The sequence below is a fragment of the Dermacentor andersoni genome, chromosome 1, assembly GCF_023375885.2.
Source record: "Dermacentor andersoni chromosome 1, qqDerAnde1_hic_scaffold, whole genome shotgun sequence".
In the NCBI taxonomy this organism is placed as follows: Eukaryota; Metazoa; Arthropoda; class Arachnida; order Ixodida; family Ixodidae; genus Dermacentor; species Dermacentor andersoni.
In genome coordinates, this window is record NC_092814.1 from 354300313 (window position 1) to 354315204 (window position 14892).

The 14892-nt window shown below is 51.4% G+C and overlaps 1 protein-coding gene across 1 annotated transcript in view; it reads left to right on the forward strand.

Moving 5' to 3' along the window:
- Positions 1–14892, forward strand: part of crb (cell polarity complex component crumbs) — a 223778-nt gene that overhangs the window by 7521 nt on the left and 201365 nt on the right. The gene's annotated exons all lie outside the window — the stretch shown is intronic.

Consider the following 14892-nt stretch of genomic DNA (forward strand, 5'->3'; position numbering starts at 1 on the left):
ATCGAATCCCGGCCACGGCGGCCGCATTTCGATGGGGGCGAAATGCGAAAACACCCGTGTGCTTAGATTTAGGTGCACGTTAAAGAACCCCAGGTGGTCAAAATTTCCGGAGTCCTCCACTACGGCGTGCCTCATAATCAGAAAGTGGTTTTGGCACGTAAAACCCCAAATATTATTATATATTATTGTATTTTCTAGTTACTTGACAATACATTTGTAGCTAAGATTTTTAGGTATGTCGATGACTTTCTTGCTGTGCTGAAAGGTTTGAAGCCTGAGGCTTTGCTGTTAAAGACGTTCTGGGTGTTATTGAAAAGTGTGCAGTAGGACTTAAGTTCACACATGAGTTGCCAGTGGATGGTCGCCGACAATTCTTAGATATTCGTGTCATTCTAAATGATAGTTCCCTTTGTTAGATGTACTCTCCTATAGAGCAAGAAGCCCTTGCTTGACTACCGTTCGGCGCACTTCAAGTTAGTTAAAAGAGGCATAGTTACTAACTGCCACAGAGCTGCTCTGGTTAAATCTCGTGTGCACCAGGTTTCCTGCAGCGTTCAGCAACTGGCGAGCCGTTTACGTAGGGCCGGGTATCCCGATGACACCTTGGTGTCAGTCACTGAGAGCCTCATTATAGAGGTTAAAGCTGACCCGGCAGCCGCTCGGTGCAATAACGCACGTCCCAATGGGCACCCTGTGGCCGTGTCATACGTACAGAGGGTGTTCCAGCGCTTAAAAAAGGTGGCGAACAATTGCGGTGTAGGTGTTGTTTCAGCGCCACAAAAGCTCGCAAGAATGTGCAGGTTGGTAAACAACGCCGGGAGTCAAGGTGCATGCACTAAGGAGCATGTCACCCGCTTCATTAACTGCGGTGTAGGGGTGGTATACAAAATTCCACTTCCCTGTGGAAATTGCTATACTGAAAAAACAGACATGTGCCTGAAGGACCCGGCTTAGGGAGCACCGGAACGCTGTGAACGCTCTAGCGGGCGCTGGCTACTTGGCTGACCACTACCGATGATGATGATGATGAAAAACTTTATCCCTCTTTAAAGGGAAGGGGGCAATGGAATAGAGGGTGGGGGGAGGAACTACTTGAAGTAGGCCTCCTTTATCCTCTCAGCCCACTCCAGGATGGCCTCCTGAAGTTCGGGCCTGGAGCTGCGCAAGGCAGCCTCCCACTGCTCCTCACTAGATATTAATTGCTTGAGGAAAGGGGGAAGGGGGTGCTTAGGGCACCCCCACATGATGTGGTTTGTCTGCTCTGGGAGAGACACAGAATTTACAAGCATTCATCCCGCCATTTACCTTTCTCCCTCTTGTAAATTCTGTGTCTGCCGAAGATTTACTCGTAAACGCTCCCCGTGTTTTCACAACATGCGAGTGCTCAGACGGTTCCCCAGGCAGTTAGATAGGGATATATTTGAGGCGTTTCTGCAATTCAAAAGCTGCTGATGAATGCGTAAGCGCTCCGTCACTGACACTCACTGATAAAGAAGTGTGGTACCTTGAGAAGAACCTGGTGAATGCTTTGTAATGGCTTGTGGTGGGCGCTTATCGGCTTCTTTGTGCATTTGTTTGTCTCCTACGTGGCGCATTCGTTTATGCTGCTGTCTGTGCATTTATTTGAGCATACGGTGGCCTCTCTGCATTTTTTCTTTCTGAATTTCTAGTGCTCTGTCCTGTCCTGCCTTTTCTTCCGTTAGTCGTGTTGGCGCTAGTAACTATGTAGCAGCAACTGCATCAACACCAACTAGCCCAACTTTCTGCGTTAATTACTCTGATATATTCTCGTCGGAGACCACTCCTCAGTATTCCTTTCCGTGCCGGAATGTGCTGGATGCGTAAACTATACCCTTGCGTCATTCTTTCACTCTTCCCTGTGACACTTTTGGTTGGCTGGCTTTTTAATAAACTGCCTCGCGAGGTGGTTGGTACTTGAAGTGTTCAGCTAACATGTGCCCTCAGGGAAAGTTAATTGCTCAGACCTGCTTGCAGTAATTTCTGCGCAATTTAGCGTACCGTTATGAGATATAATAATAATTTCAGTAGCTTTGTTCACATCACTCATAACATAGATAAAAAAGTGCGAAGGGGCATTGTTTGGCTAAACTGGCTCGTTTCCAATTTCGCCCAGTGGAATACCGTTTACGGTTTACATTATTGCACTCGGTCGCCATTTATAGCTTACCTTTGTCGAAATCCGTATATGTCGCTTGGCCCGACAAACAACATGCTCATTTTGCAAGTCGTTTATTACCAGCGGTGAAACTGAGATTAGGAGACCGGGAACACAGACAGCCCTTTATAGCATTGACGGTAGTAGTCGGCTCCCTCGAAGCTGGAATGCCGCTGGTAACAGTCTTACAGTGTATCGTACCACAGCGTGTGTCGTACGCGCCTATAGGAACAGTTCGAGAACGAATCGCCATTACGACGTTGTGGAGGTGACCCGCTCTGTGATCTAGTGATTACAGTAGCACTAGCTCAGTTTTCAACTTCTTTCCAGCCACATGGGATATACAAACCTAGAGAAACGCGCTGTTGTCCATGGTGCCACGTTTGTGTGTGTGTGTATGTGAGAGAGAGAGAGAGAGAGAGAGAGAGAGAGAGAGAGAGAGAGAGAGAGAGAGAGAGAGAGAGAGAGAGGGAGATAGAGGCAAAGACAGTGAGGTTAGCCCGAGGGTATCACCGGCTGTACTGAGTAAACGGAAAAGGGGTATGTATGAAAGACGAGAGAAAAGACGGTATGGATGGAACAATATGGACGCTGTAGCACGGCCTATCAGGGCGCCACATCGTCTCGAACACTGTCAGTGTCACTTATATACAGAGAGGTACACACGCACTGTCCACTTTTGCACAGTCACATCATCTTGCACATCATCTGGTCTAAGTAACGCAACATCGTGTTTTAGTCGCTCGCGCTGGTCACGTTTCGAATATGGAAATGTGTCGTAATGTGCTTCCCTGTACGATGCGCATTTGGTTTGCAAACCATCTTCACGGATACTGAATGGTTTTCAAAATATCCCCGATTGCGAAGCTCCTGTGTACTCTCAAAATTTTCACTCCTGAAAAGGTGCCGGGTTGTCCCATGGCTAACGCCCTCACCTTTAGGGCTACAAACATATTTATCGTAGACGACAGCGAGCTCGAACTTTACGTGCGATGAGAAAAGCCGCAGTTCAAGACCGCACTGCGTACTGAAACACCTGACACGAGAATTCGACAACGATATCTCGTCTGTCACAGCTATCTTCATTTACTTGCCACATAACGTTGCAAATAAGGAAAACTTTATTTGTCCTCATCAATGATTCGACCTCGAGGGTGAAGATACAGGACAAACCAAAGCACCTTTTATACATCCATTGGGGTGATGGGACGATAGCCATTTGTGTGCAGATTAGCTGAACAGGGCGCGAAGACGCCAGCAACTTTCTCTTGTTCGCTCGGGCTGACCTAATTTTTCCACTGCGGTTATTTTCTTTCGACTTATTATGCGCATGGCCCTATAAGCCAAGGCGGATTTTCCGCGCCTTTCAAGTACCTCCTTCATTCGTTGCACTTTCTTGCTATCTTAAGGAAATACCAAAAGAAATATTAATCTAGAATAATAGGGTACAGTTCCGGTATACCGAAAAGGAATAAGTTTCACTGCGCATCCCGGCAACCGGACCGGTCACAACGCGGGCATTACCTTGGAAAATTGCCAAGGTTGAAGACTGAGCGTCTTGGCATAGCATATTAGAGGCTTTTGTCGTTACCCCCCCCCCCCCCCCACCCGAGTACCTTCGAGTATTTATTCCATTAACAAGGGAATAAAACGATAGTTGCAAGTAGCGCTCTGTGGTGTGTGTCTCTCTTGTGTGTGTGTCGTCCAAATGTTGCGAAATTGAACCTTGGAATTTTTTATTTTTTTTTGCCTTTGCAGAACGGGTTGTAAGACAGCCCGTTCTGCAAGACAGCCCTGCTGAACGCCGGAAAAACTGCGCAGTTCTACAGCCTTTGCTTTCCCTCAGCTCCGTCGCTTTGAACAAACCGTGGCCTCCGCGATCTCGGAGGCTACGAACAAATAAAAGCTTCAGCGCATTGTCGCTACCCAAATTCAGTCTGCATCGAAGGTGCTCCGCCGGCTCGGCGTGCGTCTTCCTATCAGGCGCATCGTTTGCCCTCTCTTCATCGGCCGCTGTTCGCGGACTGTGTTGCAGCCACGAGTGTATGTACTACGTTCTTGCTTGGCAAGTCCCGCGGTGACTCACAGGCGTACTCCTCTCAAGTTGGACGCCGCTCTGCTCCACTCTCAGGGGCGCATCCGCCATCTAATGGCCGACTCCGAGTGCGCGGCCGAAGCAAAGAAAGTGGAGCATGGGGGGGTATGAAAACCGGCGTGGCTCGTCGGCGGTGGACGAACTGGCTGGTTCGGGTCCCGCTCCGGGCGGGCTCGGAAATGCAGTGCCGCTCTCTCTGTCGGCCTTCTTTCTACGAGCGCGCGCGCGTGACCCTCGCGGGAGAAGCGGGTCGGCCGCGGACTCGGTTAGTCGAAGCCGGCCGATGAAACGACGACGAGGAGGAAGGAAACAGAAGACTCGTAAGACATTAAAGAACAAACAAACAATAAAATGTAACTCCTACTATGTATACATTACATGTACAAATTAGAGCATGGTTGGTTAAGGTGGATTCATGTTTGTACAAATTAGAGCAAGGTGGATTAAGGTAGAGTTGTGATGCAGACGTGACAATGTATGACGTCATGTATCATGCACGTAAGAGATAAATTAGAGAATTCATAATGCTTTCGCTTTCAAATCACGTAAGGATACCTAAGTGACTCACTTTTGTTTCAATTTTTCTCTCTGGCTCGTCTTTCCCGTGTATACACAGGAAATGACGTGCACGTTTATTAGGATTTCTAAATCGAAAAAAGAAGTGGGAAGTAAAAAATCGAAATGCACATTCTTTCCTCTCGCTCCTTTAGACTGCCTTCAACTGCGGTAAAATCACGCTGATTGAACTCTTCGTTTTAGTTTCATGTTTCATTTATTATAGCCTTTAATTGTGAGTGTATAATGCTTATTGCTGCGTGCGTTGCGGTCGATTCGCAACTTTGCGGGCTTAAATACGAAGAAACTTTATTTGTACAGCCGTGCATGCTGACGTCTTCGCTCACGCTTTGTCCAACCCAAACCGATATTGACGGAACAGTGGCGCGCGCAAAATTTCTTTCTAGCTCATTGTAAAAACCTTCGTCACATTCTGAAGGATGCCGGACGTTGGCGTGTACGACTAGGCTGGGTGGCCCAAGTAGTACATGCGCAGTCTGAGACGGTGCGACGTGCAATGAGCCAGAAAGATGGCTGTACTTCAAGTGTTTGAATATGTAGGAAGCTTGTTGGACGCAGTTGTTGGTAGGAGATTGGCGATTCGGGCGACTTGGTATCTGCATGATTTGGTGCCGGTCATTCGCGATACACGAGAGCACAAGAGAGAAACTATAGGGCACACGTAGGGGTGGTTTGCGTGTACCCACGTCTTTTCCTTTCGCCCTCGTTTATTGCGTGCTACCTACGCCGAATGGCTCGTATAGTTTACTATACTACGCTGGGTCGTGCCATATTTCATAGCGCCATCCTCTGCGTCTGCCGCCAACGAGCTATAGCATTCGGCGAGCACCGCGGCTTTCTGGCCATTTTTTTTTTGGGGGGGGGGGACGTAGGGCTGATACATACACAGTAAGTATAGCGTAATGCCCCTCGATGGGAGTGTCTATGGCGTGACGGTTCGTCGCAGGACGCGAATTCTGGGCAAGGCGCGTTGTGCACCTGAAGCGGACGTTGTCGATATAGGGTTTCAAGGACAGCTCAGTGCCGGATACCGTTGCTTGAGAGCCGGACTACCATGCATTAGTCCGAAGGTATTTGGTTTGTGTTTCTTTCTTTTGTTTCGGTTTATAGCAGGGAACACGTATTTGCTCTGGAACGCACGTGAAAACGGCGCCGGTGATTAGAGGAACGTATAGGGGCGCTCGTATTATGGGCCCATTGATCGCGTTGCCAGGGTGTCAAATGTGAGCACACACAACACAATATCTGCGTTCTGTCTTACTCTAACTTTCCTCGTCGTCTTTACTTCGTGCGTGTGGAAATGTAGCAGTGCAGTTAGCGGCAGAGGTACTTCTGCGAACGTAGCCCCTGCTTCATCGATTACCAAGCTGTTTTTCGTCCCCCCCCCCCCACTTCCCCCCCAAAAAAGCAAATGATCCTTTTCATACGTAAGTGAATCATTTAGATGTAGAGAGCATATCTCAAAGAATGCTTTCCATGTCAGAATTGTATCGCATCCAGCTATCTTCAAGTGCCTACAAATGATAAAAAAGTACCCTCATCTAGAATTTCCCTCAACATGCGATTTCGCCGTCTATGGCTCAGGCCGGCCAACTGTGCCGCGAGTGTTGTCCTGTCGGTTTGAACGACCGTGTTCGAGCGTTTCTTACGGCAACTAACTACGATGGGCTCGTTCCTTCGCTGCAGCAAGCTCTCTCCCTGCACCCGCCCAATCAGCAACCTTGTTTCCGTCTTGCGCCAGAAAGCCGCATCGCTGCAGATCTAAGTGCAACCCCATTTTCTGGGCCCTACCGGCGGCTGTCACCACATCGGTGTTGCTAACATTGAACACGTTCTTTCTCACGCTTCCATTTCGTTCGTGCAGCGTGACAGGTCCCCTTCAGCCTTTCTGGTACTCTTTACACGCATGCGCACACAAGCAGTCGCATCAGACGGCCCACGAGCCAGATATGCGCGACTGCATGCTTGAACAAAACTAGCGAACTGACCGAGTTGCCACATGGGTTCGGGGTCGGGAAAACGCAAAAGGACAAAGACGATTGGCGAACGCAGCACGTGCGCTTGCTATCGGCTGAAAGACATTAGAAACCTATATGGAGGGAAATACTAGCTTGTCAGCGGTGCGGACATAGAGGAGGTGATATCCCCAAATTATCTGACATTAGTGGCAGATGATTTTGTTGTGAAGCCTCACCTTTAGGGGTAGATGTGGGCGCGGCTTTTTCACCCTTTTATATGTACTTGTCTCAGAGTAAAATTTGCGTGTTCAACTGGGCGTGCGCTTCGTGGTACAGCGAGGACGTGCTCAGCATGCAGACGCTGCAGCTGTAACTGTATACTCACGCTAAATGGTTCTGTAACGTTAACATTGGAGAGGGATGCGACGTTATCCTTGGCGAGACTGCCGTCATCGCCGTAAGCACTTCTCAGATGAAGTCGTTCCCCATTGTCCAGAACCAACCACCTAAATGTAATCTACTTTGTTGTAGCGCAAGCTGAACGACAGGGACACAGAAAGGCACATTTGACAAACACACAGAGCTGACTTTCAACAACAGATTCATCTCCAGTTCTCGTTGCTACTTATACCTTCAAAACGTCATACATGTGTATGTAACTTGGTGAACATAAACAAAAGCAGGAGAAACCACACGCAGATATTTTTTGGCCACACTGATTGTTAGACAGGTATACGTTGAACGCGTTCGGCCTAAAAGTCGCAACAGAGGAATTGTATGTAGCTGTTTTCCTTTTGTAGTCGCGCACTCGCATTCGCAGTGCTGGCACTGACCTTAAGTCGCAGCGCTTATTTGTCGTGATTATTATTAAGCTTTGGGAACTTGTTTTCCCGCTTGGTGCCTCATCCTGCCACCGCCGCAGTTTGACGAGGAAAAAAATAGTGACGCTACTCGACAGCGTACTGTGGAGAGGTCTTCCCTTCGAGCTTTGAAAGTGTAAGTGCTTCCTCGAGGATTCCACACTGCAGTCAGACGGGAATAAGTGGTGACATTAGGGGCGAGGACATGTTGCGACGCCTGTTTCTCGAACCTCGACCGACGTTACTATTGGGTAGCGTGGCGTTGTCGGCAGGCTGCAGGCGTCCGGTAGACAATGGCGACCAGGCAGGGACGAGACGACCTCTAGTGCGAAACTTGCACGGTTTATTCAAAGGTTGGTGAAAGATATAGAAGAGAATCAAGTCAAGAAGTACATTGCGGGGCCCTTTAAATAGGCCCACTAAAATCGTAGGCGGGATCTTGCTCACGTCAACGTCACGTGCCAGGCACTGCGTCTGGTTGTGGATGGGCCGCTGATCACCTCTCCCAGGTGACTTTTCACGAGCTTGCCTCGGCTCGTGGCAACCCGCGGGTCCTGGAAATCGTAGGCGGCTGATCCCTTCTGGGCGTCGTTGGTTTGCGGAAAGGGCGTCTGGTCGTGGATGGGCGACTGATCCCCTCTCCCAGGTGACTTTTCACGAGGTTGCCTTCGCTGGTGGAACCCGCGGGTCCTGGGGATCGTAGGTGGCTGATCCCTTCTCTTTTAGGCGTCGTTGGTTCGCGGTAAGGGTCCTCCCCATAGAGTTGGACAGTTCGTGGAGATGGTTTTCACGCACACACACAAAGGGGCCTGTAAACACTGCGGTGCGTTCGCCAGACCGGCTACCACTCGAGACAACCATAACAAATAACAAACGTCACAAGTAGCTTCGAAGACATCGTCTGTTGGCTTGATTGATTAAGCTTTAACTTCTAAAGCAGCGCGGGGGATTTATAGGATCGGTGAACGCCGCAGTAGATGGAGGGCTGCGGATTTTGACAGCCGGGGGTTTTGAACTTGCGCCTGATGCGCGGCACACAAGCAATTTTCGCGTTCCACCGTCGTCGGAATGTAGTCGCCGCGACTCGGGATCGAACCCGCGATCTCGTGCTCGCTAGCAGGAGCCACCGCGCCACACCGCGGCGGGCCAACCGAGCTTGGGGCTGGTTGGAATTGTAATCCGAGTAGATAAGTCCCGGCGGAGTTCGCCACTTTTAGTCGGGGACGGCTCTCGCACTTCGTAAACATGCCGGATCGGCGCTATACATGTACGCCGATGCTTGACAAATGCTGAAGTATTTGTTTCGGCTTCGCTTGTAGCGAGGGACTCCCAAAAGCTAAATACACTATGCCGAGAGTGTCGTCTCTTTCATTTATGTGGCATTTGATTACTGACAATTGATTGGGCGTGTCGGCACGTTACTTCCTGCTTCCTTAATGGGATTATATTACTGTTGCTTTGTGCGCATTTTGTGTTCTACCCCGCTTACGCGGCGTTTTGTTTTTATTATTTTTTCCCCTTTTTATATTCTACTTTGCTTTCGTGGAGGGCGGCACACGTGTCAGCTTTTCCGCTTGCGGGTAATCCGGCTTTTTGTGCTAAGCCAATACGCGGCTTGTGGGAAGCCTGTCGAGCTCCCAGCGAGCGAGCGACAAGTTGCACCGACGCGGCGGAAACACAGCCGGTGGGGAACGCTCAGTGCGCGGTGTTCGGCGTATAACAGAATGCGGCCTTGACTTCCCTCGCCTCCAGCAGCTTCCGTGCGTTTTGTCATCGCTTGGAGTTCAAAAAAAAAAAATAATAATAATAAGAGAGTAGCCTTGGAAGTCTGCGTCTTTTTCTTTTTTTTCCACGCGACGGGTGTTCTTCGGTGTCGATCGGGGCTGCGTCCGTCGTCGTTGGGCCAGCCGAGCTGCATGTACTCTTGTCTATTTGACTGCGCGAACGAGGTGACCCTATTCTGGTTCCTGGGGCAATATTCAGGGTTCTATTAGCGCTCCAGAGAGTGGAGCGCGTAGGATTCGGGCCACGCTGTAGGAACCGCATCGAGCGTTGCAGGCAGCAAGCTGTGTACTACGTCTGTGGCTAACCTTGCGCATCACCTTGGCGTACGCAGAGCGTTTCAGATTTATCTAGCTTTTTTTTCTTTCGCACTGCTGCTATGCTAACAGCAAGAGCTGACGCCAAGTGATGCGGGGTCTGTCGGTCGGCTCTTTCCGTCCCGACAAAAACGCTGCTCGCCGCGCCTCCAGCGACAAGAGGCGGGGGAGAGATAAAGGTGTGGGTGCTTGTGCCAACCTCTTCTCTATCCCTGTTCCCCGAGTTTGTGGGCTCCTAAAAAAAAAAAAAGAAAGAAGGAAAAGAAAAACAACTAAAGAAACGCCAAGAGTTGGGGTCGCGAGGCGCGCGCGGCGAGAGCTCCTTGTCCGGGTCTGGCAAGATTAGGGGCGCCTCTTGCCACAGGTGGCTGCTGCTGTGCCGGGGCTTCAGTGCCTCCGCCGCCGGCGAAGACGGACGGCAGAGAGACCAGGGGTCACCTTGCCGTCAGCGCGACCGACCGCAGCCGCCCTGCCCTGTTCGTGCGGAATGCGATGCGGCACGCCGCGGCCGCCTCGTGCTGGCGTCGCTGGGCGGGGGGGTTGAAAAAAGAGGGGAGGGGGCATGGAAGGCGTTGCTAAGGGCTGAGTCATGCTTTCCACGGAAGCACTGTGCGTGCCCACTGGTCCTGTGTGGTTCGCGCAGTTAGTTTACTGCCCCGTCTGGGTGCAAAGTGGTTTGCACACCGCACGGCGAGGAAGATCCGCTTGCTTGGACTTCCCCGGAGGGGGCTCTCTCTGCACGAGAGCGGGAGCGCGCTGGCTCCTTTGCTTGGCTCGTTGCAGGCGAAGCACCGGACGGTGGGGGTCACTTCTCTCCGTGTCTTTAACTGTGATTTGGCGTATCGTATTTCGGAAACCGCGCGGCAGTGGAACCGGGAACGGCCACGACACTACCGGAGCGGGAAATAAGAGAAAACGCGGCATATTCCGCGCTCCGTATGCGAGCAGGCGTAGCACTTTATTCTGTTAACTTGTCAGGGCGGTCACCTGCCGTAGAAACGCGTGTTTCCCACTTAGCGTGGGCTCGCGACAACAAAAAAGTATAAATATAGCGTCCGTAGAGGCTGGCCTGTCATACGCTGTGTACAGGGAGGTCACTGATGCGCGGATGACGGAGTGCACCGTGTAGTGGCACGACAGGGAAGCATTTTTTGCAGCGCTGCTGAAGGCAAACACATGCGCACGCCGTCTGTTTGTTCTTTGCCAACAGAGAACTAACCCATGCTAAGCTTCTTTTTACTATTTCTACGTATACAGTGCTCGTGTGTATTCACCATTTTCTTTTTTGGGGGCCTGTGTGTTCTGCGCTGCCTGTGTGAAAAAGCTTTCATGTCTACAATGGACCAACTAGCCTCGGATTAAGCTATAGTTCTATAGAAACGACGGTGTCGCGATCAATGTGCTTAACCGCAACGCAGTCATAGAAATCTATGCACCAAAAGGGAACATTGCGGATTCCTTTGGGCGCAGTGCTCGGTCGCAATCGCAGCCAACGAACGGGCGAGGCATATCTGCCTTCTCACCGTGTGACTAATTGCTCGGTGTACGTCATGGAGGCCATCACTTTGCGTTGCAAACTCTATCCTGGTGTATACTGCCCAATGCGCGGAAACCAGAGTTGGCAGGAAGTGTGGCGTCGCTTGCACGAAAACAAACACTCTCGGCATTCTATGACTCCCTGCATGCTGCTGGGCAGGAGGCCGCGGTATCCGCATTCAGAGGGGGGTGGACACGTTGCGACGCTACTTATATTCCGAGCAGATTTTGTGACGCTCTGAAAAAAAACTCCAGCTGATCAAAGTTAGCCCAGAGCGCTCCAGCGCGGTGTTAGCCATAGTCACGTGCGTTTCTTTGGAAAGTTTACCGTGACTGAGCTGATCGATCGATCAATCAATCAATAAAAACTAACAATTAAAACAGCACACTAGCGTGTATCACTCAGTTGACCAAACGGCCTGACGTTTGCGACGCCATCGAACTGTACTAAAGCCGTCCGCATGGAAGGTCGATTGCTAGGGATGCATGCTAGTCGCCGTCCGGTGTCAATGGGAGGCGATTTCCGGCGATCGAACCGGGAGCGAACCTTGAGTGTCTGGCCTCTGCGATGTGGGACGGTTACGCTCGTTGATCGCGAGCGGCAGCTTCTGTCCGGCCAAAGGAAATCGCCGCTGAGCTGAAGCGCCAAGGGTAACAGGAGCCCGGCGTCGATTGTCGGCGCGTATGCCGTTTGTCGTCCGCTGCTTCCCGCCTTTCGGTCGCCGTATGCGTGATCGCGGTTGTCGCTGCCTGCGCTTTACCGTATACTGGTTGGTCTCCATACCGTCGATAGACAACGTTGACACGTAGACTACGGCGCTCGCTAGGTAATGAGAACGCTGTCTGCACCCTTCCTTACTCCGTGGCCCTTTCGGTGTACTGCGTCGGAAAGCAAGATGGCCGGGTGGGCAAGTTTATTCGGGTTCACTTTAAAGGATTGAAGCGGTTCAAATGATTTTGCATGTTTTCTTGTTCAGGTGTCGTGTGTGTCCTTTCGTCGTTCTCGTGGCTCACTAGCGCATTTCCCTTCAACAGTTTCAACCAATTAACCTTAGCCCTTCTTAACAATTAACCTAGTCTAGCCACCTCGTCGGAAAAGCCACTGGGGTTGTCTTTTTTTTAAATATATATACGAAGTCCGGTAGTCCGGAGAGCGTGAGCTAGGCACCGACGCTCTTGGGCCCAGGCTGTTGTTGAATAGCCCTGCTTGTAAATAAACCCCTTTACAGTTTGGTGGAGGTGCGAGGTAGTCTCCCAACCTGGAACTACGAAGCCGTACCTTACCTCCAGCCTCAGCGATGCCGGAAGAAACCACCACACAAGGCTCCCAGACTCAAGCCACCGTCTGTCCCGGCGTGCTGCCACAGCGTCACCCACCGATATTCAGAGGGACTGACGGCCAAGAGGTCGAAGACTGCTTGGCAACTGTCCCAGAGGGTGAGCGTGGTCAAAAAATGGGACGATGCCACTAGGCTGACTATTGTAATATTTACTTGACCGGCGTCTCGCCAGTCTCTGGTTCCGAAATCACAAAGCGGAGATTATTAACTGGGCGTCGTTCGAGACAACTTTTTCGGAAATCTTCGGCCGCCGCGTGCTACGCGAGCTCCGCGCAGAACGGCGACTTCGTGAACGCGTTCAACAACCCCGATGAGAACTTCACCAACTATATTGAAGACGTCGTCGACTTGGGTGTGCGGCTAAACTCGTCGATGCACGAGTCGGATAAGATCAAGCACATCCTCAAAGGAATAGCCGATGACGCATTTCAAATATTATTGGCCAAAGACCCACAAACCATAGCAGATGTTGTAAGCTTGTGCCAGAGTTTCGACGAATTGTGCAGGCAACGCGCCCAAACTGAACGCCATCAGGAACAGGATGACTCGATCGCGGCCTTGACCCTGGGCGACCGGAATGCACTGTTGATTCAGATCAAGCATTTCGTGCGTGATGAGGTCGCCCGACGGCTCTCCATTTTCTCGAGCACGCCCGAGCCAGTGCAGGCACAACATCTGGTCGCAGTCATGCGACAAGTGATACAGGAAGAGGTCACTGCCCCTTAGCCTTTCGCTCGTCCGCCACCTCTGGAGTCTACGCCTTTGTCGTGCGCGCAAGTCGTCGCTCCCGCGTCGCCCCGTCGACCAACCTATTCTTCTGCGTCCGCACCCGTTCGGTAAGCCGACCAGTCCTCACGTTTTCGAATCCATGGCGTACTGCGGACAATCGCCCTATATGTTATTCTCGCGGTTATGCAGGACATGCGGCACGCTTCTGTCGGCGTCGCCCTCCTTTTCAAACTGATACCATGCGCCCGTCTGCTCACGATCCTAAACGCTTTAACGGCAGAGCGCGGCTACAACAATCATCTTCGCCCGAACGCCTGCTCTCAGCTAGCCGCCGATCACCATCACCCCGACGTCGCTCTCTGTCACCTATGCGCTGTCGACCCTCCCCTTCTGACGCGGAGTTCCTATCTTGCTTGCGCCGCTTTCAATCCCTTAACGCGAATTTAGTCGACGCAAGAGCCTCGGACAAGTTGCGGCAGAAGTGAGAGAATGGTTTGTTCTAGACTCGCGTTTTCCATCTTCGGATCCTTTTAAGACCAATTGCGCAAAGCAGTTAGCTAAAATCTTTTCAGGACTCGTTTCGCTCTCTCCTCCTTTCTTTTAGCAGCGTCGAGGAGGGGGCGCAGTTGTATTGCTAATGGTATAGCAAATGGGGAGAATTGGCGCCTTGATTGCGCTGCTTCGAGCAAGCAGCAGCAGCAGCATTTCGCGCGCGCGGGCGATCACAGATTTGCGCGATGCGGCGCACATATTACGTCCCTACTTCGGCGCACGCTTTGGCGACCCACGCGTGTCTGAACTTTCACCCCGGTTGTCCGGCGGTCGGTGGATCGAGTGCTTATACTCTGACCTAACGGGTCCCGGCGGCGCAGTTTAAGCGGCCGCCGCAATCCGTTCTTCGAGACAAGCGCGCTCATTTCTGCGCATCCCCCCCCTCACGCCGATTGCGGCTTTTCAACCCGACTCTCTCTCTCTCTCCTCGACTGTCCTGCCGGGCCCGCAGGGGAAGCAAATCCTCGCCTCCGGGCTTGCTCGTCCCACGCGCGCTGCTCGGGTCGCGCAGCGAAATTGCGGGCTCGCTGGCTCCTAATTGCCGTTGCGATCGGGCGCGCACCTCAGCCTCGCCAACGAGCCTTGGCGCGCCGGTTTTCTCTAAACTTTCTGCGCTGGAGAAAGTGGTTGCTTGCCATGAAAAAAAAAAAAAAAAAAACCCTTCAGTGTGTTAAGGGCCCTCGGCGTATGCGCTACGAGATGTCGAGTCCGAAGTTTGCAATGCTTTGCGGGTTGCGTATACACGTGCAAAGCTTTGTGAGGAGCCACCAATCAATAAATGGTAATTGAATCGGGCTTCGCTTAGTCTCATCTCTCATTTCAGGACACTTTATTAGCGGCGGTTTGCCGTTATTATTGTGACGGGGCTGTTTGGTCATCCGTTGCTATGCCTAACGAAAAGGACCATGCTGCGAGTCTTGGATGGTCACATACACGCCGAGTCATCTATCCGTTGTACATGCGTGGACGCA